Source organism: Simochromis diagramma, unplaced genomic scaffold, assembly GCF_900408965.1.
Source record: "Simochromis diagramma unplaced genomic scaffold, fSimDia1.1 OVJJ01000141.1, whole genome shotgun sequence".
NCBI classification, from domain to species: domain Eukaryota; kingdom Metazoa; phylum Chordata; class Actinopteri; order Cichliformes; family Cichlidae; genus Simochromis; species Simochromis diagramma.
Window position 1 is genome coordinate 1,473,419 of NW_024387350.1, and position 22,410 is coordinate 1,495,828.

A 22,410-nucleotide genomic window follows, 5' to 3' on the forward strand; every position below is an offset into this window, starting at 1 on the left:
CACCATCTGTCACTGTCTCATCTCTACTGTGATTTTAGTTCTGCTTTACATATTTCCTCAGTAGATGGAAATATTTAACGCTGTATTTAAAGTACATTCAAATATCCCTCGAGATTTATTTTCATATTTTTCATTTTCTTTCACAATATGTTGCTGGAAAAACTCTGACTCAGCAGCAGCGCCCTCTAGCTTCTGCTCGGTGGCTACTGGGTGACGCCTCGTCTGGGGATCCTCAGCCCTTCCCATGAGGGTGGCACGGATGCCCCTCCGGTGGTCCTCCTTGGGCTCTCGCACTCTGAGGCCTCTGGATGTCTGGGGCCTGGATCTCCTCCATGCCTGCTTCATGCCCTGGGGGACGGGGCTATGGCTCCCTACATCCTCTTGCAGACCATTACATGTGGAAACCATTTGAATACAAGCGCGCTGATCCACACAGGTGTGCACATGCGTGTTCACTGCTCGTAGACTTAAATTACACCTTTCTTGGCTGCTACTTCAAAGCACATTGTGCGCTGTCTGTCCTGCATGCTGCACAACAACATTGAATATTTAGTATTTACTGCTGTTTACACTTAGCTAGATTAATGCGATGGTGATGTGTTTAGTATGTTGCTTTGGTTTTTTTGCTTGTTTTCTATTCTTTCTCTCTCAACAGGTGATCCAGGAGATTTTTTTTCTCCCCCCTTTCTCACTGTCCCTCTCCCCTTCTGTTTTTCTTTTCCTTCCTCTTTCTCTCTCCCTTTCCTATCCCTCACTCATGTCTGTCCCGTCTGTAACATCTGAAAATAAAATATAATAAATAATAAAAACAAAGGTCGATCAAATGGACCAATACGGCAATGCCACGATGATCCATTTGGCAAAGTAAATCCATTGGGTATCCTTGTTGGTCTTCAGACAACAATTCTGACGGCTAAAGAACCAAATGGGACAGGCAAAAAAAAAAAAAAAGGAAAAACTCTGACTCAGAACTTAAACACATAAAGCCTTTGTGTTTCCTCTGCTGGTGCCCTTCTTCGTTACTTGTTAAATTTTAATTAATTATGAATAAGATTGATTAAGGTACTTTGAAATATTTTACATATAAACTGTCCGTCCCCAGTGTTGTGTTTTTTCATGCACTGACTCAAAAGCCTAATGATATTCTGAAAATATGAAACAACTTGTACAGATTTAGTAAGACAATTTTAGTGTTTATAAAACACATACTGTATAGTACTGTATGGATCATTCGTGTTATATGTGAAAAAAAAAGGCTTGAAAACTGAACACACACAATTTTTGAGATGCTCTTATCACTATTCAGAGTTCTAACAGATCTTATGATTTCCAAAACATAAATCAACTTTTTATGACACAGTTATTCATAAAACTGCAGAATTGACAGAATATAGTGGAACTGAAATTAACTTCTTTTTTTTTTTTAATCTAATTTAATTTTATAATAATCAACACCAACCTTTGGTTTCCGGCTCTCCTCCTTCTCTGTCTGTTCTCTGTGGGATTATTTGCACAAAACACTGAAGCCACACTCCATCCCTCTCTGTCCAAGTATTAGTCAAATTGGTGTTGAAATAAAACCATGTGACAATAATATAATAACAAATTAATAATTACTTGATTAGTAAACTATTACAGTGTCATAGCCCAACTACCTATAGTCCACATACAGAACATTATGTTTATCTCTAATACTAGAGTGAGTATTATTCGACATTTATTTCATTCAATAATGTATCAGCACATGTGTAGTGGTGCTATTGTCAGTGTTAGGGCCCCTGGCCTTGTAAGAAGTGAGCCTGCCTATCTTCAAGCAAATTCGAGTGTGGTAACACACAGAGAGAATTGGCTATTGCAACCTGTGGTGCAGTGAAAGTCTATTGGACTTTTTCTCCCTGGTAGTGGGAAGTTCGGATCTTGTGGGACGGCTCCCAAAGAAGAGCCGGCTCTTTTGGATCCTAAATGGCTCTTAATTTATTATCATCTGTAGCCTCATATTCTAGCCTTACTTGGCAAATATGAATGTGCCGTGTATTGCTAAAGCTTTTTGCATTTAGCATTTTATGAGAAGCCTTATAATTGCCTAATTTTGTGTATTTGTTCTGTTACAAAAGCAGGAATTCTTTTAATATTTTAATCATACTTTTAATTTTAATTTAACACAAAAACAAAATACTGAAAATAAATCCACAGAACAGAAACCAAACTCAGCAGCCAAACAGTCTGTCCTCAGTGCAGGTTGAAATTCAGGGTGATTTGATTTCTCCTCTGTTAGTATCTGATTCTTCTTTAAACTGCAGTCAGATGCTGCTTTGTTTACTGGAGTCAGTCTGCAAAGCCCTTTTGCACATGACACATCACTACTGCCTGGAGCCCCACCTGGAGCTCATTGTCATGGCTGTATTTAAGACCAGCGTTGACCACTACTGTTCCCAGATCGTCTGCTAACCAGCGTCGGCATCAAAAACTGAGCTCAGTATTGGAGCTGGGAACAACCCCAGATTTTTTTAAGCTTATTAGACCACACAAACAAATAAATCCACAACATCATCAGCAACCAACTTCTGTTAGTTACAAAAAAAATAAAGAATTTACTAAATCAAACTACCACATCAGATTTGAAGTGTGATTAAGTTTCAGGAATAGGCTGAAAGACATAAAAACAGTTACACTGAAAATTTGGAGGGTGTCAGACGATTTTCTATCAGTGTTTAATTTTTAGACTAATTATGACATTTTGAAGTTGGTTAGATACATTTAGTTTCAGTTGAGTTTTATTTATGTAGCACCAAACTCAACAACAGTCATCTCAACTTTACATTGTAAGATAAAGACCCAATAATAAAAGAGAGAAAACCTCAACAATCAAAATATCACCTCTGAACAAGCACATTGTGACAGTGGGAAGGAAAAACGCCCATTTAAAAGGAAGAAACCTCCATAGTACCAGGCTCAGGGAGAGTCAGCCATGGCGAACGGTTGGGAGTAGATCACTATGGTAACTAATGCTGAACACATATCCTGGTCCAGGGCAGGTTATGTTGAGACTTTCAGTTTAAAATCCACTGGAGAGACACATTTTGAATTTTATTTACAGTTCACTTTAGGTGCTGTACACATTCTGCACATTCTGATGTAGGAACACATTTTATATATGGAACTTGGTAAACAAAGTCTTACTAACACTACTGAATGAAGCCCAGCTGGGAAATTACAGCAGCTCTGATGATGGGTCTCATTTACACTGCTGGAAATGCAGCGACACAGATTAAAACTTTCACCAGTTCCTTTTTTGGCTATTGGTAACCAAGAACATCGGTCTAATCAAAAAAATGACCTGTCCACAAACTAAGTTGATTTCAGTTAACAGTTTTAACATTGTTCCAGTCATGAGCTCTGCGTTTCTCCTCAGGACTTCTTGTTCCTTTAAGAAGAAAAAAAAAACATCAGTTTATATCTGATGTCAGGTGAAGCAACTATTTATGTTTGATTTAACCTTGACATGCTCAATCATGTACATAAAATGGAATACAATGAATTGGAAATGTCATAAAACTATTCAAAGGAGCTTGCAAAGAAAAGCGTCTGGACTTCTTTAAGTTGCTTGAAGACGTTTCACCTCTCATCCGAGAAGCTTCTTCAGTTCTAAGGTCAAATGGTGGAGAGTCCCAGATATAAACCTAGTGGGAGTATCCCCCACAGAGGGACAAAAGGACCCCCTGATGATCCTCTAATCGCCTGAGCCAAGGTGTGAAACTGGGCGTGGGTCCCAATCAGCCAGAGTTTCGGGTATGTTCATTGTGAAACCTGGCCCCACCTTATCATGCGAATTCCTGAGGTCAGATGGCCCAGGATGTGAGTGGGCGTTAAGGCGTCTGGGAAGGGATCTCAAAACTGGATTATAGATGGCAGAGAGTTGGTGTCGTAAACCCCCGCCTCTGTTCAAAGATGGTCGCTCACAGTGGACATAGATGGCTTCTTTCACTCCTCTTTCAAACCATCTGTCCTCTCTGTCCAAAATGTGAACATTGGCATCCTCGAAAGAGTGTCCTTTATCCTTAAGATGCAGATGGACTGCTGAGTCTTGTCCTGTGGAGGTGGCTCTTCTGTGTTGTGCCATGCGCTTGTGAAGTGGCTGTTTGGTCTCTCCAATGTAGAGGTCTGAGCATTCCTCGCTGCACTGTGCAGCATACACCACATTGTTAAGTTTGTGTTTTGGCGTTTTGTCTTTTGGGTGAACCAGTTTCTGTCTGAGCGTGTTGCTGGGTCTGAAATGCACCGGGATGTCATGCTTGGAGAAAACTCTCCTGAGTTTCTCTGATACACCGGCTACATAGGGGATGACAATGTTGTTGCGTCTGTCCTTCTTATCCTCCCTCGCTGGTGTCTGGTCTTCTTTTCTGTGCCTCTTTGCTGACTTTAAGAACGCCCATTTAGGATAGCCGCACGTTTTGAGTGCTTCCTTTACATGTGTGTGTTCCTTCTTTTTTCCTTCAGGCTTAGAGGGAACATGTTCTGCCCGGTGGTGTAGGGTCCTAATTACTCCAAGTTTGTGTTCCAAAGGGTGATGGGAGTCAAACAGCCACTTCACAAGCGCATGGCACAACACAGAAGAGCCACCTCCACAGGACAAGACTCAGCAGTCCATCTGCATCTTAAGGATAAAGGACACTCTTTCGAGGATGCCAATGTTCACATTTTGGACAGAGAGGACAGATGGTTTGAAAGAGGAGTGAAAGAAGCCATCTATGTCCACTGTGAGCGACCATCTTTGAACAGAGGCGGGGGTTTACGACACCAACTCTCTGCCATCTATAATCCAGTTTTGAGATCCCTTCCCAGACGCCTTAACGCCCACTCACATCCTGGGCCATCTGACCTCAGGAATTCGCATGATAAGGTGTGGCCAAGTTTCACAATGAACATACCCGAAACTCTGGCTGATTGGGACCCACGCCCAGTTTCACACCTTGGCTCAGGCGATTAGAGGATCATCAGGGGGTCCTTTTGTCCCTCTGTGGGGGGTCACTCCCACTAGGTTTATATCTGGGACTCTCCACCATTTGACCTTAGAACTGAAGAAGCTTCTCGGGACAGTGGCGCGGCTGCCCCTCTGTTGGTCTTCCTTGGTCTCTTGTGTTCTGGGGGCCTCTGGATGTCTGGAGTCTTGATCTCCTCCATACCTGCTTCATGCCCTGGAGGACGGGGCTGTGGCTCCCCACACTCCCTAGCAGATCGTTACATGGAGAAACCTTTGGAATGCAAGCATGCTGATCCACACAGGTATGCACACAGGTGTAGACACGGGTATTCACAGACGCGGACTACAGCTTTCTTGGCTGCTGCCTCAAAGCACATTGTGCGCTGTCTATCTTGCGTGCTGCACAATATCGTTTATTATTTAGTATCTACTGATATCTACTGCTAACTAGTTTATTGTGATGGTGCCGTTTTTTTTTATTATGTTGCTCTTTGTTGTTTGCTTTCTCTTCTGTTTTTTTTCTCCATACAGGTGACCCAGGAGTTTTGTTCTTTTTTTTTTTTTTTTTTCCTTTCTTCCCCCCCTTCTCACCGTCTCTTCTCCCATTTGGTTTTCTTTCTCTCCCTCTCTTTCTTTCATTCTTTCTCCCTGTCCTATCCTCCAGTCATGTCTGTCCTGTTTGTAGCAACTGGAAATAAAATAAATTCATAATTATAATAAAGGTCAATCAAATGGACCAATATGGCAAGGCCATGACGATCCACTTGGTAAAATAAATCCGCTTGGCATCTTTCTTGGCCTTAAGACAACAATTCTGATGGCTATAGATCCAAACGGGACACAAAAAAAAAAAAAAAAAAAAAAAAAAAAGAAGCTTCTCGGATGAGAGGTGAAACGTCTTCAAGCAACTTAAAGAAGTCCAGACGCTTTTCTTTGCAAGCTCCTTTGACTACGATGACCTGGATGACTGAGAACCTTCACAGTCATAAAACTATATTTCATTCACAACAGAACACAAAAAACATTAAATTTTTCAAATGAGAAAACGCACAACTTTAAGAAAAAACAAAACACTATTAGCTGAATCAACATGTTTCCAAAAGTTGGGAAGAGCCCATTTTTATTGTAGCATCAGATCTTCTTTTGTAACAGTCTATAAACATGTGGGAACTGAGGAGAGCAGCTCAATGTCCCAATCTTGTCTGATATAAGAAGCTAACAGTCCTGGATCCTCTCTGATGTATTTTTTTGCTTCTTTATGCTCTAAATGTTTGGAGCTGGTGAAAGGTCTCAATGGCAGGCAGGAAGACTTTTTTTTTATTGCATTTTTTAATGCAGTGAGGACCAGAACTTTAAGGGCATTCAATGCTGGTTTTCATTTTTGCCCCTTGCCCACAGAGATTTCTCCAGATGATCAAAATCTTTCGATAATATCATGTACTGTAGAGCAGCGGTCTCCAACCTTTTTTGCGCCGCGGACCGGTTTATGCCCGACAATATTTTCACGGACCGGTCTTTAAGGTGTCGCGGATAAATACAACAAAACAAAACTAGTACCGGTACCGAAAAAAGAAGATTTATTCATAACACACGTGAAAAGACCCAGGAAAACCGAGTAAACGATAAAAACGATAACAAAATAACGCTGAAAACCGATTAAAACCCTGAAAACCATACATTTCCTCAACTCTCGCGGCCGGTACCAAACGACTCACGGACCAGTACCTGTCCGAGGCTCGGGGGTTCGGGACCGCTGCTGTAGAGTATTATGTATTTGATAACATTTAGGTCTTCACAATTTTACAATGAGAAACCTTATTCTGGAACTGTTTAACCTTATTCTTAAAATGGTGTTTTTCTTAGTTTAAACAGTTTTTTTTTCTTTTCTATTTTCTATTGTGAATTAAATGTGAGTTTATGTGATATGCAAATTATTGTATTCATTTTTCTTTACACTTTATACAGCTTTTTAATTTTCAGTATTATTATTATTACTACTATTATTATTATTATTACACACTTCAAGCCTATAGATTTAAAGCACCTGTTGACATCAGTGTGCAGTGCCTTGTCTAATATTACCTCAGTCAACTTTTCTAACTCTTGTAAGCTCAGTTTTGAGGAATGACGTTCCTACCCCTTCATTCGTGCTCAGCTTCCAGGAACCAGGAGCTCCTCTCCATGAAAGTGAGCAAACATGTGACGATGAAGTTTTCCAGGTGAACTTCCTGAGTGCATCACAATCAAGGGCCTGGAACCTAGAAAAGAAAAACGACAAGCAAGTGTTTTTGGGGGGTTTTTTTTGGTTCTTCACTTCCACTAAATTTCGATTCATGGTGTTGACGTATGGAGGAATTAATCTGTTAAATGTTCCCCCACAGTCCACGATGAAGTTTACAAACTTGTTGTTTAATCAACGCAGGCTGTTTTCTGCCCTTCCGATACATGGATTTGCCATGGCAACGGGCAAATAAAGAGCAGAGCCTCGTTTTAATCTAGTGGACTGAGAAACATGAATGTTTGCAAGTGTGGACCATGATGTTTATCTTTGGTTCTCCACTTTGTCATAATAATAGACAATAAAAATAGATGGATGGATCTGGATAAAAGGTTCTTCTTATGAAATAGAATCGTATATATAATATACGTTTATGAGAGTAATGCGTTTATTTTTTCCTTTTACATGATTCTGTTATTTCTTCAGGTTCATCAGGAGGAGGAGTTTGCTGGAGGAAACCTGTCAGTGAGTAGGTCAGGTTCACAGAGTCTGTTACTCAACTAAGCGCTTAATTTCACTTGTAGAACAAAAAACACAAATTTCTTTCAATCTCAGACTTAACAACCTCCCAGAAGCAACTATTATTAAAGCATTACACCGGTCATGTTTCGGACAGTTTCCATTTAACAGTCTGTCTTAAATTCACCTACAGTAACAACAAAATATTGAAAATCGTGACTCTAACAACACGGCGCTTTCAGATGATGTTTAAAAAACGTCAACTGCCTCAGGTTTTATTTTGTTTCTGTTTCTGCTACAACCAGCAGAGCTGCTGGAGCTTGTTGTTGCACAACCTTAACTTAAAAACGTTAGTGTAAAAACCAGTAAAAAAAACAAAAACAAACAAAAAACAGTTAACCTGGAACACAGGGCAACAGACGAAAACAATTGAAACACAAACTGCTCTTCTGTTTCCTCAATGCGCACTTTAAATGTCCACAAACGTCACAGCTGTGATCGTTCCAAACAAAAACCGACGAAGAAGCAAAGTTAAAACATTAACACTGGTTTAATAATACTTAAATCAATTAATGCGCTTCGTCTTCATTAGGTAGTCCAAACTTAAATCCTGCCCAGTTTTACATGTTGACATTAAATACGTTTTAAAGGACTGAACATGAAAACGCAAAGAGTCAAATCAGCTTTTAGATACTCACCGGTTTAAAAGAGAGGTCCACTTCGTGTAAATTAATTGTGATGGGTCCAGCAACACTGATGCACGTATCAAGCTCACAGAGCGAAATTTGTATCTATGCTGTGTCTCTTTAAGAAAAAAGTCACGTGATCGGCACAGCTGCTGTATCACTCGTTGCCAAACTGTGGCTGCGTCCGAATTTAGCGACCGCACGCTTCAGAGTACGCGCAGTATGCGTACTATGTACGGTGGGCACTATAAGTACGAGAAGTGCGGAAGTGAGAGGCTTGTGAAATGGGACGGTCTAGCCTTCGTCGCGCTGCTCAGGTCGCCTAGCAACCATGATACTACGGCATTGTTTGACATAAATGAAGGAGAAAAAAATGTTTTTTTGTTCGTTCATCTTGTCATGACATCACTTTGATTAGTTGAGTATCTGAGGCTGAGACCACAGGACTGTAAAACATGATTGTTGGCCTTCTGTACTGAACAGTCATTATAAGATTAGTTAGTAAATAACAATTAGCTAATGTTGGTCATGAGACTAAAATCATCTCACTTTGGTAATGTGAATATAATATGGCCAATATTATATTTATTGTCAGATTATTATGATATTACAGGCTATATTACAGCAGTGAGCTTGAACTCTGTGTCAAAGATTCAAGTTGCAGTTATTTATATTTCCTATCACCTTAAATCTTCACTTAAAGACAAGCATCTATGACAGTGTATATATAGATGTATTATACATAAGAGACAAATATTGTTCGTTTAATATGTTGGCATTAGATTACATTTGGCTCAATGCTTACATATATGTGTAAAAAGAAAATGTACGAGCTGTGATAACTGTTTCTGATAGAATGAAGAGTAGACTGATATATTAAATATTCCTTTGTTGAGTGAGAAAATCAGACCATGTCATAACTGCTTTAAGTCATACAGAATAGATATCAGAGCCTTAAACAGGCTGACTTCTGCTAAATGGGTCAAACTGGGCAGAAAGTATACAAACACATAACATCCTTATAGAATATGATGTAACACTATAGATCAACTTACCTCAGAATATATAAAGCATATAAACAATTACAGCAATATGATGCAACAAACACAGCAGTGCTACTAATCCAAAATACTCAAAGCTTCATAGAACTGAAACAAACATTTATTTTTAGCTCCATTCTGCTGCTGATACATACTTTAGGTTTCTGAATGTTAAACTTGTTGCTGCCTTTCATAGTGTGTAACTTGAAGGCCCTGAGTACTTTCTCTCACACTGAAAACACTGGGATGATAACATTATTTGAACACTACCTAATAAGACTGATTCAGGACAGACAGTTATGTTAAACTATTCTAGCAGTCCTTCACAAACAGGGAACAGTCTGTCTATTCTCTCCATCTGTCAGCTGCTGCTGGCTCTTCCTCCTCCTCTTCCTCACACACTGCTGAGTTTGTCCTGGTGGATCATCAGGGCTGCAAAGCCTCACAGATGATGTGCAGCAGTGGGTCCCTCAGTCTGTCCTCACTCTGGACACTTGCAGTTGTCACACATGGAAATCAAATGTGTGATAAGGTGCAGGATTCAAACACAAGTGTGACTTATAAATACATGTTCATACTTTTATTCCACAATCAGAGAGAAAGAAACAGAGAGAGTGCAGGACAGACAGACAGGTGGCAGTCTCAGGTGTACACACTGCTACAAACAGGAGGATTTAGTGTTTGTGTTATTACGAGTGCTAAACAAGAAGAGTTCCCAGATGGTACAGTGGACACATGTGTGACTCCTGTGATTAAAGCATCTTTCTTTCAGCTTAACGAGTGAACCATCAGCTCGTTCAAACACACATTAAAGTCCGTTTGGCTCGACACCACCGAACAGAGGCAGCAATGTAACAGAGCTAACATTAACAGTGCAGTGAATCCTGCTTGTGCCGTGATATTCAGGACTGCAAACCGAGCAGCATCACTGACTTTCAGCTTGTTGTGTTTGTGGATATATGACTGACTTTAATTATCCACAAAATCATTTAATCCTACAACTGTTTACAACTTGCATAGTTCCCATTTCTGTATAGCTGTATATCTCAGATTTCTGTAAAGTTATTTATTTCATATTCTGTATAGTTTTTCATATTTATATCCTGTTCATATCCTGTACATAGCTTGTACTCACTACAGCCTGTACATACTTATAGTTATAGAACATTCACAACATACTTCATACCGTGTACATTATAACATACCATAGTAGACCCATTTCTGTAATATACTCACATATCTATATTATTGCTAATATATATTGTAATATATCTATATCACTAAAGCACTTCTGGATGGATGCAAACTGCATTTTGTTGCCCTGTACCTGTGCATGTGCAATGACAATAAAGTTGAATTCTATTCTATTCTATCACGTTCTCTGTAAGATTAACATCAACTATTGAACAGCGTATATTTTACAGTAAAGGCTTTAAAACCAAGTTAGTACAAACGTCACTAATGTCACATAACTTTGCCGACATGTGGCCAACAGCAATGTTTTAATGTTCTTCATTATTAAACATTCGCACATAAATAAGTGACACTCAGTACTTACTTTTGACAGTTCACTCTTCGGCCGCTCTGCTTCTGCCGTCTGCCGTATTTTGTGGCAAAATTATCCACACCCACCGCCGCGCTATGAATTGTGGGATATATGGGACCACGAAGCGTGCACCGGACCACGCTTGATATTTGGGGAAATCGACGGCGCATTTGGAGTACGCATTTGAAGTGCACTTCGAATTGGGACATCCGTCGTTGCGTCGCTGTGACGTAATAGGTCTCAAAATGCGTACTCGAAGCGTGCGGTCGCTGGATTGGGACACAGCCAGAGTCTAAAAGGTACCACATGCGCTTCTGTCAACGGAATGAGTCGCCACCAAAAAAAGAAAACAAAAACAAAATTATTCTCGCAAAGATTAAAAAAAAAATACATTTCTCTCCATAACAAAATGGAACCCAAAAGAAAAAGAAAAGTTTCTTTCGATCTTTTAACTGCAAATAAGGTAACGGTTTGTCTGTCTTTGTTTCAGTGTAATCTATCAGAATAGGAAAAACAGCCATGTGACTTGCAGTGTAAATTATTTATTTCATTTTATGCAGGTTAAATGTCGCATCTGTTCTGCGGAGCTTTCTTACACAAACAAAAGCACCTCCTCAATGTTTAGGCATTACAGTGCCAAACATGAAAATGAGGAGACAAACACACTGAGAATGAACACTGGTAGGCCTATATAGATATTGAGCAGCATTATCATCTTTTTTATTAATATGCGTTTTATTATTTTGAACTCAAGCGTCTAGGAAGATTGACCAGGCAGTCTTGAATTTTATTATAAAGGACTGCCAACCCCTTAGTATTGTGGAGAGTGAGGGGTTCAGGGAGCTGGTTCAGGTCCTTGATCCATCATACGTTTTGCCAACCAGAAAGGTTTGTATAGACAATGTTTCATCAGGTAGCTGATGTTAAGTACTGCATACTGGTTTAACTTTGTTTCATCTTCGCACCATCAAGGTATTGATAGCCAAAAAACATGCAGAGGAACTCGAACGAGTGGAGTGTGCTGCAGTAATTGCCCGCACAACATCTGAGCCACAGCCTGGACCTTCATCAGAGCAGTCACCTGTTCCAGCCAAGTTCACTATTATCAGATTATTTGTACATTTATTTTGATGCTAATGTGTACAAATTTTGAGTAGACGACAAAAACTAAAACGGCCATGCATATGTTATTATTTCAGAAAACCTGTGGCAGCGGCACAATGAAGAAGCTGGCAGATAAACCAACAATGCAACAGCAGACTCCATCATTGAGGTCCAGTGAGAGACTGAGAGAAACATTCCAAGATCAGAGGATCCTTTAACGTACTGGGGGAATAGGAAGACATCTTATCCGAACCTTTTCCACCTGGCTTTACAGTTTTTGTGTACCCCAGCTTCATCTGTGCCCTGTGTCGTGTGTTTTCCAAAGCTGGGGAAATGGTGTCAAAAAACGCAATAGACTGAATGCAAAAACAATGTAAAAACTGTATAAACTCTGAGTCAGTTACATTTAAATGGGTAATATTACATTCACAATACTTTCATTTTAATTTCCACTTAATGTCATTCACAATACATTTTAAAGATGTCTACAATATTTGAAATGTCAAAGATATAAAATGATTCCATGGAAAGTACAATACCTTACAGTGTATACAAGTATGACTAGGTCATTGAATCAGTGTCTGTTGTGAGTCTCAAGTAAGTTGCCTGCAATGATATTTAAGGTCCAGCAGGTGTCAGTATGGAGCAAAACAACACTGTGTCGACACAGTATAAATACAGTTTGGGGAATGTGCTGAAACGCTTCACGAGGCTTCATCTACCCATCACTACAAATTAATAATTTAATGATCGACTGAAAAACAAAGTGACTCTCTGCGGCAGTGTGAAAGACTTCAACGAGGAAAAGGCTGCTGGTTACAACTCACTGAATGATTGCACCAGACAAGAGTTGACAGAGGAGGAAGGGAGGGGTGATGTATCAATCAGGGGAGAAAAAAACCTGCATGTTTACTAAAAGGGAAGGTTTGATTTTCAAGCAAGAAAAAACATGATATTAAAAATGCAAGTTATTTAACGAAAAAAGCCTATTGAATGGAGAGTTGTCCCATTTTGTCTCACATGGTTACCACACATAATTCTCTAAAATCTCTCCCCTGAATGTAAGAAAAAAACAACATTAATAAAAACCCTTTCTATTCATACTGCCCACACTATAGGCACAACATTCAGCTGTGCCCACCAGTGTTGGTCAAGTTACTTGAAAAAAGTAATCAGTAACTAATTACTGATTACTTCCCCCAAAAAGTAATCCCGTTACTTTACTGATTGCTTATTTTCAAAAGTAATTAGTTACTTAGTAACTTTTTAAAAACATGATTTACAGCCTGAATAGGCGATAAAGCGATCGATCTTTCAGCCCAATTCTAATTTCTGCATAATCCATCATATAAAATGTAACCAAATGGAAAAAAAGCCTCTTTTTAAAACTTATTTTATTAGTTTTAATCTTTTAACTTTATTCATTTCTCTGTGAATTTCCCATTCCGTGGGTGCTTGCTCTGAAGTTTAGGGTTTTTTTCGCTGTAAAAAGAAGTTTTCTTCCCACGCACAATAGACACTAATGTTTTTGTCACTTTTTATGGAATCGAACTCAAAGTAAGGTCAGTACTTCCTCGCCTTAAACGCTGCAGGGTCATACTCTCTCCCGCACTCGATATATGATCCGTTTTTGATCTGCACACAGCTGTTGTCACAAACGTCGCACTCGCTTACCTCATTGTAATGACACACTCTTGGAAAAACATCAGAAGTCAGAGGAATAAAATGCTGGATAATCATCAGAGTTTTACTTTTCAGCTGTCTGTAAATGAACAGCTTCAAAATGAACTGTTAACAGCGCAATCAGGATCGTTTTATTTTGGTGTGCTCAATCTTCAATGACCAAAGAAGGTCGTGTTTGTAACTTAGCTGGAGTTAGTACTGGAATGGATGTGGTGGGAGGGGTCCCTCATGAAGAAACGACTGCGACACATGTGCAGGTAGCTAATGTGATGTAAGATAACTACAACCTCTAAAAGCAGTTACCTTCACTGTCTCATATCAGTATAATTTAATTTAAAGAGTAACTCCATGAATGAAGCATGTTTAGATAGTTTATAGTATTCAGCCTTTTAGACAAGTACTGCTGTTCGGTCTAGCGTGAGACCATCCGGTAAAGTTTTAAAATCTGGAAAAAAAAACAAAAACGTTTGATGATTGGCGGATCTGAGGGCGGATCTGCCTCTAAGACCTCTGCTACCCGGACACAAAGGACATCTTTCCTCTCTTCACCCTTTAACATGTGCTAGAAGGTAATGTGACACGTCGCTGTTGTTGTTATTGCGTATTTGTGTTCATAGAAAAAACACCTCCCTTAAAAAGCAGCGGGGCATAGTTTACACGTCAAATAGTGACAATCTGCAGTCCTCTAAACTGCGAATTTAGCTTAAAAAATGAATGAAATTAAAAACGTTTAAAGTTCAGTTTAAATCCAGCTTCTCTGAAATGTGTAATAAGTGGAGTGACCTTCGTGAAATCATTTTGTTCGTCGTGTTTTTTAGATGTGTGTGTGATGAATTGGTGGGGAAGAAAAAGAAGGAAGGACGGTTCAGTTATTACATCAGCGACCTGTTTACGAGCCTTGCGCTGCCGGGCATCGGGTGTTGCCCGTTCTCACTCCCGGAGCGTAACATCCCGACGATTTGTCACGTCCCGCGGCGTTCCTGGGGAACGCGAAAGCGTAGCGTCAATTTGGGAGTGAGAACGTGTTGGCCATTTTTATATTGAGTAAAATATGCTTTTTGTCTCGTGCTTTAGAAAAAGAGCATCATTATAATATTAATATAATAATAATGATGATGCATTTCACAGAGCTGTGCAAAGTCTACAGACACTGGGAGATCCTGGAAGTGTGCCTGCAGGGTACTTTCCAACTCAGTTCAGTTTAGCGCCGTGAAAAGTACATGTTCAAATCCGGAAGAAACACCACGTGCTTTTATTTGTCTGTCAGTTCGGGTTATAAATGCTCATACTTCCTGAAACGCTTTGAGTTAAAGAAGCGAAGAATTCACAGACAGACGCTTCTCCTCTGTTCTGAATGACAATGGTGAAAACGCTCAACGCAAGCCTTCATATTGACACTGCACTTAACGCCACTCTCTGTTCATTTTTCACACTATAGTTGACGCCTGGCAAAAAACAAAACAAAAACAAATTAAAAAAAACCCTAAATCACAATAGCTTATGAAACCGTAATTTTATTATTAATAGAACCAGCTGCCAGTTTGGATTGAGGAGACAACAATCCATTCAATCCAGCTTTATTTACATTTTTAAGGTAAAGACAAGTGGACAACATTTCTACTTTTAAGATTAGACTTTGCCAGGACAACTTTCACTTTCAACTTGCTGCCTGTACTTTAAAATGTGAAATATTTTCAGAGTAAATCAAAGTGCAGGTTTTTCTTCTGGTTGCTTTAATTGCAGAGGTTGTAGTTCATGTAGTTTTGGTCAGTCAGTGTAATAATCAGGATCATAAAGAGGATCACATGTTGTAATGAGTGAATGAAGTCAGACTAGATTTTCCTTCTTCTACTTGTACTGACTGACCTTTGACCTCATGTGTTGATGACTCTTCACCTCTGTCTCCTCTCACAGGGAGAAGATGATCTGCAGGATCCTGCTGCTCATCATCCTCACCTCATGTGTCTCTGGTTAGTTTACAGCTTCACTTTATGAACTCCAAATAAAGCTCAACAACAGATTTGTTCCAGTTCTCAGTGTGTCTGCTCCTCTCTTTCCCTCTCTGTCTCCTCAACAGGATCATTTGTAGTCAATGTGACACAGACCTGCTATCAGGCAGAGGAGAACCACAACATCACACTGGAGTGGACGTTCACCACCAAACCTGATGGATCCTGGATCTACATTTTCATCATCTGTTACCTGATAAATGCTCATAAAGATTCAGTCCTGTATCAGGTTCATGAAGGTGTTGAGGTGTCAGAATCTCAGGATGACAAGTTTTCAGGACGAGTCCAGAGTGACAAAGACGCCCTCAGAGAAGGACGAATCAGACTGCAGCTTTCCAGACTCAGGACTGATGACTCGGGTCTGTACAGATGTGAAGTGGAGACAGATTATGGAAACAACCTCCAGGAATGTCAACTCAGCGTCACTGGTGAGTTTATTCAGTATCTTTTTTCTTAAAATTTTGAGTGAAACAGCTTTCATGGATAACTGGAAATCTTTTTGTAAAACTTATTCTGATTTCTTTATTGTTGTTTTTGTAAATGACTGAGATTTATTTGGTGTCTCTGCAGGGCTAAAGGTCAGTACTAAACCTGAGAGAAAACCAGAGGCATCAAAAGCAACAAGTCAAGGCAGGATCAGAGTGTTGCTGCTTCTCTGCGGGTTTTTCTTCACTCTGTGTCTCTGAAGTTAGGAGACTTCCCTTTTTTGTAGCTGTGCTGCAGTTTGTGTAGTTGAATATTAATGAGTTTTGCAGCTGATAACTGCTTTCTTTGTTATGAATTTGATTTTTCAAAATGAAATATGATATAGTGTAAATTAGTGGTGCAACGGATCACGGTTGATCCGTAATCCGAACCGATCCCACTCCACGGTTCAGCACGCACGTGATCCGAAGCTTCGAAAAAGAAAGAAAAAGTATGTGTATGGTGCGCGTGGTCGGTCTGTCAAGCGATAGTTATGGCCAGCGCTAGGTGGTCCAAGTAGCGGAGCAGAGGAGTTTGCGGTATTTAAGCAGCCCTTTGCTGCCCAATCCGTCCGGGCTAAAGCTATTACAAAAGCTACTGGGGTGTTTAGCTGCAGACAGGAGGTGTGCAAAACAAGAGGTTTAAACTATGATGAACGTGCTTAAGCCACGCTATGATATCCCCTTCGCATCCACTTTAGTGGCAAGATTGTTCCAAGCATGTATGAGCAGGAAAAGATTTAAGTTATGGCTGAACTGTCCCAGGCATCTTCTGTTGCCCTAACTACTACAAATGGGTGGACCTCCAGGGCAACGGAAAGCTACGTGACCGTGGCAGCTCATTATATCACAGCGGAGTGCGATATAATGAGCGGTATGTATTATTGTAGGGTCTACCTTACAATATAAAGCGCCTTGAGGCGACTGTTGTTGTGATTTGGTGCTTTATAAATAAAATTGAATTGAATTGAGTGGTAGATACAAAGCTGCCCTATATTGAACCATAATTTATTTTTTTTATAATTGCGTGGAATGAGACTTGAGTTGAATGTTTTTAACAGGCAAAAAATACTTCAATAAGTAAATGTTAAATTTTTGTCTTTTTTCTTTTTTTGCTGATCAGAAAATTGATCCGATCCATGACTTAAAACCGTGATCCGATCCGAACCGTGAGATTTTTGATCCGTTGCACCACTAGTGTAAATGGAAACCAACATCAGGTTCAAGTTAAAACAAATTTTTGTTTGTTATTTTTCTAGCAGCTGCTGATCCTCCTCAGCCAGAGAAATTTATTTTAAGTCCACAGTGGGAGAGCTCAGGAAGGACCTGCTTGATTCTTAGTCAGGGAGTTTTAGTTCTCCTGCCTCTCTGTGCTTTTCTTTAGTTTAACAGATTAAGACTACGTCAAAGTTTGTGACAAGTATCCCAAAAACTTGATTCTGTTCATATGAATGTAGCGTTTTTAAAGGGAGAAACTTTTTGTTACTGATCCAAATAACTTCTTCAGTCTCTGAAAACGTTACCACCAGATAAACAATATCAACTTTTTAGGATTTCCTTACCTGGATGATTGAGCACGCATTTGTGACGAGTATGTTTTGTTTGTTCTGTGTGTCATTCAAGCAGCAAATCTGCTGCACAATAATACTTAAGACAGTGTGGAGATCCTGACAGTCCAGGAAAGCTGTGTGGGATTTATGAGAACCACAGCCGTCTATCACACTGACACTATGCAACAGTGATGTACAGAAACACAGTGAGTTTTAAAGTTCTCAGTCACAAATGAACACACTCCAACACACTATGGGTGTGGGAGAGTGACAGTTAAATTATTGTTGCATTACTTTGGATTAGAGTTTTAATTATCATGGTGGTAGTAAGCTTAACTATCATCATAATTATTATTATCATTATTGTCGTAAAGTGGTAAATTAAATACAAAATAAGCTATTCAGCACCACAGGTGCTTTCATTTTCCTTCTGCACTTCTTCCGTTTCTACTTTAAAGCAGGCAGATCCGACACGTGTAGCAGGAAAACTTTGCTACATGTTTGGTTCATTTTAGGAAAAGTGAGTAAACATATCTGCAGTTTTAAGACTGAGTACAAATGACAGTGGTGCCAGTGAGATGTTGTGTGGAGTTTTTTACTTTTACTGACAACACAACAACGGGTATTCGACAGTTGAATGTATTATCCTGGTGAGTTAGCTTTTAGTATCAAAGGTTCAAAGTTAATGCGTGTAATTGTGTTTTATGTCAGAAATATGCCAGACTCACCCTGTAACTACATAATTATATTTTACGATCGCGTTACTCAGGAAAGACTGACTACAGCTGATAAAGATTACACACTATAAATAGTTGTGAAAGGGCACAAATGTGTCTTTGTGTACATTGTTGATGTTATTGGCTTGGCGAGGAAAAGCTAGAGTGTTGTCTGAGTCACTCAGACTCTCCTCCACACAGTCCTCATTTATAAAGTGCTTTACAAACCTGAACATTACAGCTAACAGCTGGACTTTCCATTTCATAGCTTTAAACACTTATTTCCTAAATTCGTCTTTGTCAGTTTTTGACAGCAGGGATCCACAATGTAAATTTGCCTTTTTATGTGTTGCATGCCCACTTTAAGAAAGAGAAAACTAGCTTTGTAGCAGCCAGAGACCTTTGAATGCCAGTGAAGTTCAGCACCTTGAAGCAATGACTATTAGCCACACAACGTGGGTGAGTGCCAAGTTAAATTTGAGACAAACAACTGAAGCAAGTATTAACTAGTTAATGTGAAAAGCTGTATTTTTACACGTGAAATTCATTAATGTGTGTCCTGTGGAAACATAGGGTGCAGGAATAGTACTGTAAATGAATAATGCACTTGTACTGTTTGTTATAAATTTGTAAATAAATTCTTATTGATATAAATGGTGTTGGTATGACTCCTCTGTTTATAAGAAACAACAACCATAACAAGACCAGTCTGACACAGAATATCTCACCCAATGAATTCAGTCTCCTGGATCTGGGTTAATCACACACAGCAAATTATTTTATGATAGTTTCTTTGGAACATTAAGAAAAGGTTTCCCATTTGTTCTCTTTTTTTTTAAAGAAATGTCCAGTTTTCACCGAAAGGGGAAAAATAAACTTCCAGATATTCCCAAAGCTTCACCTACGTTAATCACGTTGGGATCAGCCTCCTAGTAGATCTGCTAAAGGATGCTGGATACAGAGGTGCCATGTAACAGAGAGAGAATGGAGTGAGTAGGGAGGTGGTGAGCCTCCAGGCACGAGCGCTGGAGAAACCAGGTAAAGGAGAGGAAAAAGAAACTGCAGATACCACAACATCCCAGATTATTACACAGTTTCATAAATGTCTGCAGTGCTGAACAACACATGCAAAAACTCTGTTCTTTACCACATTGTCCTGAGCTGTACTCGGGGCGGTCCCACACAGTCCTGGCCTGGCAGACTCCCACTGCAGCCCCCAAAAGACTCCCTCCGTATGGCTGGGCATGCTCATTCAAGTCTGAGAGAGAAACATATTTATGTGCTGTATATGAGATCTGGCAGCCAAGAGAAAAGTGTTGATCATCTGTTTTCACACATCTAAACAAACTGGTATGGTGTCATCAGATTTCTCACCAAATGAATGGATGTGAATATATAAAATGCGCAGAGGCCCAGTAAAAGAAAAAGAAGCATTGTTTTGTGCAGTGAATCATTCAGTTGGTCTAGTAAACTGAAAGAGTTCAAACACAGAGCTGGAAATGATCCGAATATTTTCACTGTATGTTCAGATGCTGAAAAGCTCAGATCAGCGGCTGGTTGTCATAGTGATTTCTGGACCTCGAGTCACATGTTATGGAAGGAGATGGTAACCTGGATCTCTGCTCAAAGATGGTCTCAGGTGTTGAGTGTAAATGGTCTCCTTTTGTCTCCGACAATCCTGTTTTATAACCTTTGACCCCTCCTGAGTTCATGCTGTGGCTGTTATGCTCTGGTGTCCATTCTTTCATTCACGCAGGCTCCAGGATACAGACTGAGTCATTTGTCAACATTTCAAATGTGTCACCATTTGAAGTGATGAAAATGTAGAAACTGCAAAGCTGAACGCTCTCACTCTGTGACAGCTGTGACAGGATCCAACATAGAGGTGGAAAACCAGAGGATGTTAAACAAACAATAAACAAACCAGAGAACACATTTTCCTAAGAAAATGCAGAGGAAATGCTGAAAGCTGAACATTTAAGTTGGATTACTTGGAAGTGTTAAAATAGTTGGGAAAATACTGAAATAGTCTGAACCATTCACCTGCGAAGAGCCGAACTGCTGAAAGCTGAAGTTCACACACAGTGTAAAAAAAAAAAAAGTCTCATTGCAAAACTTTTAGTTGTAATTTGTTTTTTTTTAGTTTACTCATCAGCTAAAGTTGAAATACTGAGTTAGCACTAATAGTGGGAATCACCAGACACCCCAATCACCAGATATGATATTATCACAAGACTTAACTCACATATTCACTCACCATATTATTGCAATTTTTTAATGTTTTGTGATATTCTGAGTATTGCAATGCGATATTTTGTGATTTATCACATTTTTCTACAACAGACTGTGTTCATAAAGGTAAACTTATATTCATTTTATCTTAAAACAAAGTCTCACACTCAGTCTTTCTCTCATTTCAGTTTCATTGCCGACAAACTGAAATGTTTGTATTACAGTCTAGTACAACTTAACTGAATGCAACCATCTGGGGACAACTGTACAATTTTAGCTATTGCTAACAATGACATTTGTAAACACTGTGCAGCCCCTTTAGCACCTGAAGAATATAATATAATGTAAAACAAAATATTGTTTTACATTAAATAAAAAAGGTTTTACATTGAAATAAAATAAAACATGCTGTTTTAAATTAAAATAAGTAAACTGTCCTGTTTGTTGCTTCCCTAAAAACAGTTAAACACATTTGGACTGTGAAGGAATATCAGCATTCTTGCTCAGAAAAAGGAGCTGATCAACATGGTCTAAGGTCAGAGTGCTCCGTTTTGCTGTGACGATGTCTCCAGCGGTCGAGAAGACTTGTTCAGCTGAGATAGGAGTACTTGGGAAACAAAGGTATCTTTTTGCCAGTGTGGCCAGGAAAGGATAGAGTTGCTCATGGGATTTCCACCAGCTTAGTGGGTCTTCTGTGAGTGCCAGTGGCGTGACCTCCTGGTATCTTTTCACCTCCTCAGTTGTGGCAGATAATGATTTTGGTGGGGCTCCAAAATCACCACAAGTCTGACCAAGGAAGTCTGTTAGCCCACAGGACTTCCTCATCTTAGCTGGTATGAGAGGTGGTCTGGGATTCTCTTCAATGCCGTCAGGTTCCTCATGATGTTCAGGGGCTTCTGGCTCAGAGATGGACTGCTGCTTCTTTTCTTCCTGTAGAAAACCCACACACATACAGAGAGAGGGAGAAAATAAATATGTTAGATCTTTTATTATGCAGTAATATGTTGTTTTTCTTTAATAAATTATAATTAATGTATTTAATTGTTAAATAGAACATTACCAAAATGACAAAGAATGGTGACAAGAATGGCAGGGTTTTAAAGCGTGGATCGAGGACTGATGCTGTGTAGAGGGTGTTCCTCTCGACTGTGCTGGCATATCTCTTCTTAAGATCTTGACTGATACTTTGCTTGATGTTTCTGACCAGCGCTATGTCACAAATGTTGTCCTGGGTGTCATGCAACAGCTGTGCTAGCAGCGGTGCTACGAGAGACAGAGTAGGAATCTTTTCCTCAGACATCACAGTGGTCACGACTTGCATTGACTTCAAGACCCAGACAATTTCTTCAGCGTTGCCAATATCTCTCTCATTTAGTGTAAAGATATCAGTGCTACGCTTTCTCAAAACGGGAGACAGCAGCGCTGCATAAATGGCAGGTTGCTATTCAAGGAAACGCTGGAGCATGTCATAAGCACTGTTCCATCTTGTGCAGACGTTGGTCTTTTCTATTTTTGCTCCAGAGCTTGGTTTGCCAGTGTGCTTCTATTGAAAAAGCCAGTTATGCTCCACACTCTCCCAAAAACCCTGGCTACTGCAGGCACATTTAAGGCTCGTTGTGATGCCAGATTGAGCATATGGGTGAAAAAGTTTCACATGCATGT

The 22,410-nt window shown here is 39.7% G+C and overlaps 1 long non-coding RNA gene across 1 annotated transcript; it reads right to left on the reverse strand.

Moving 5' to 3' along the window:
- Nucleotides 1-2,719: 2,719 nt before the first annotated feature.
- LOC120718427 lies at nucleotides 2,720-8,724 on the reverse strand. The gene is made up of 3 exons (XR_005692484.1): nucleotides 8,417-8,724; nucleotides 7,119-7,239; nucleotides 2,720-3,424 (listed from the first exon to the last, which is right to left on the reverse strand). It is a non-coding gene; the product is annotated as an uncharacterized LOC120718427 (long non-coding RNA).
- Between the last annotated feature and the right edge of the window lie 13,686 nt (nucleotides 8,725-22,410).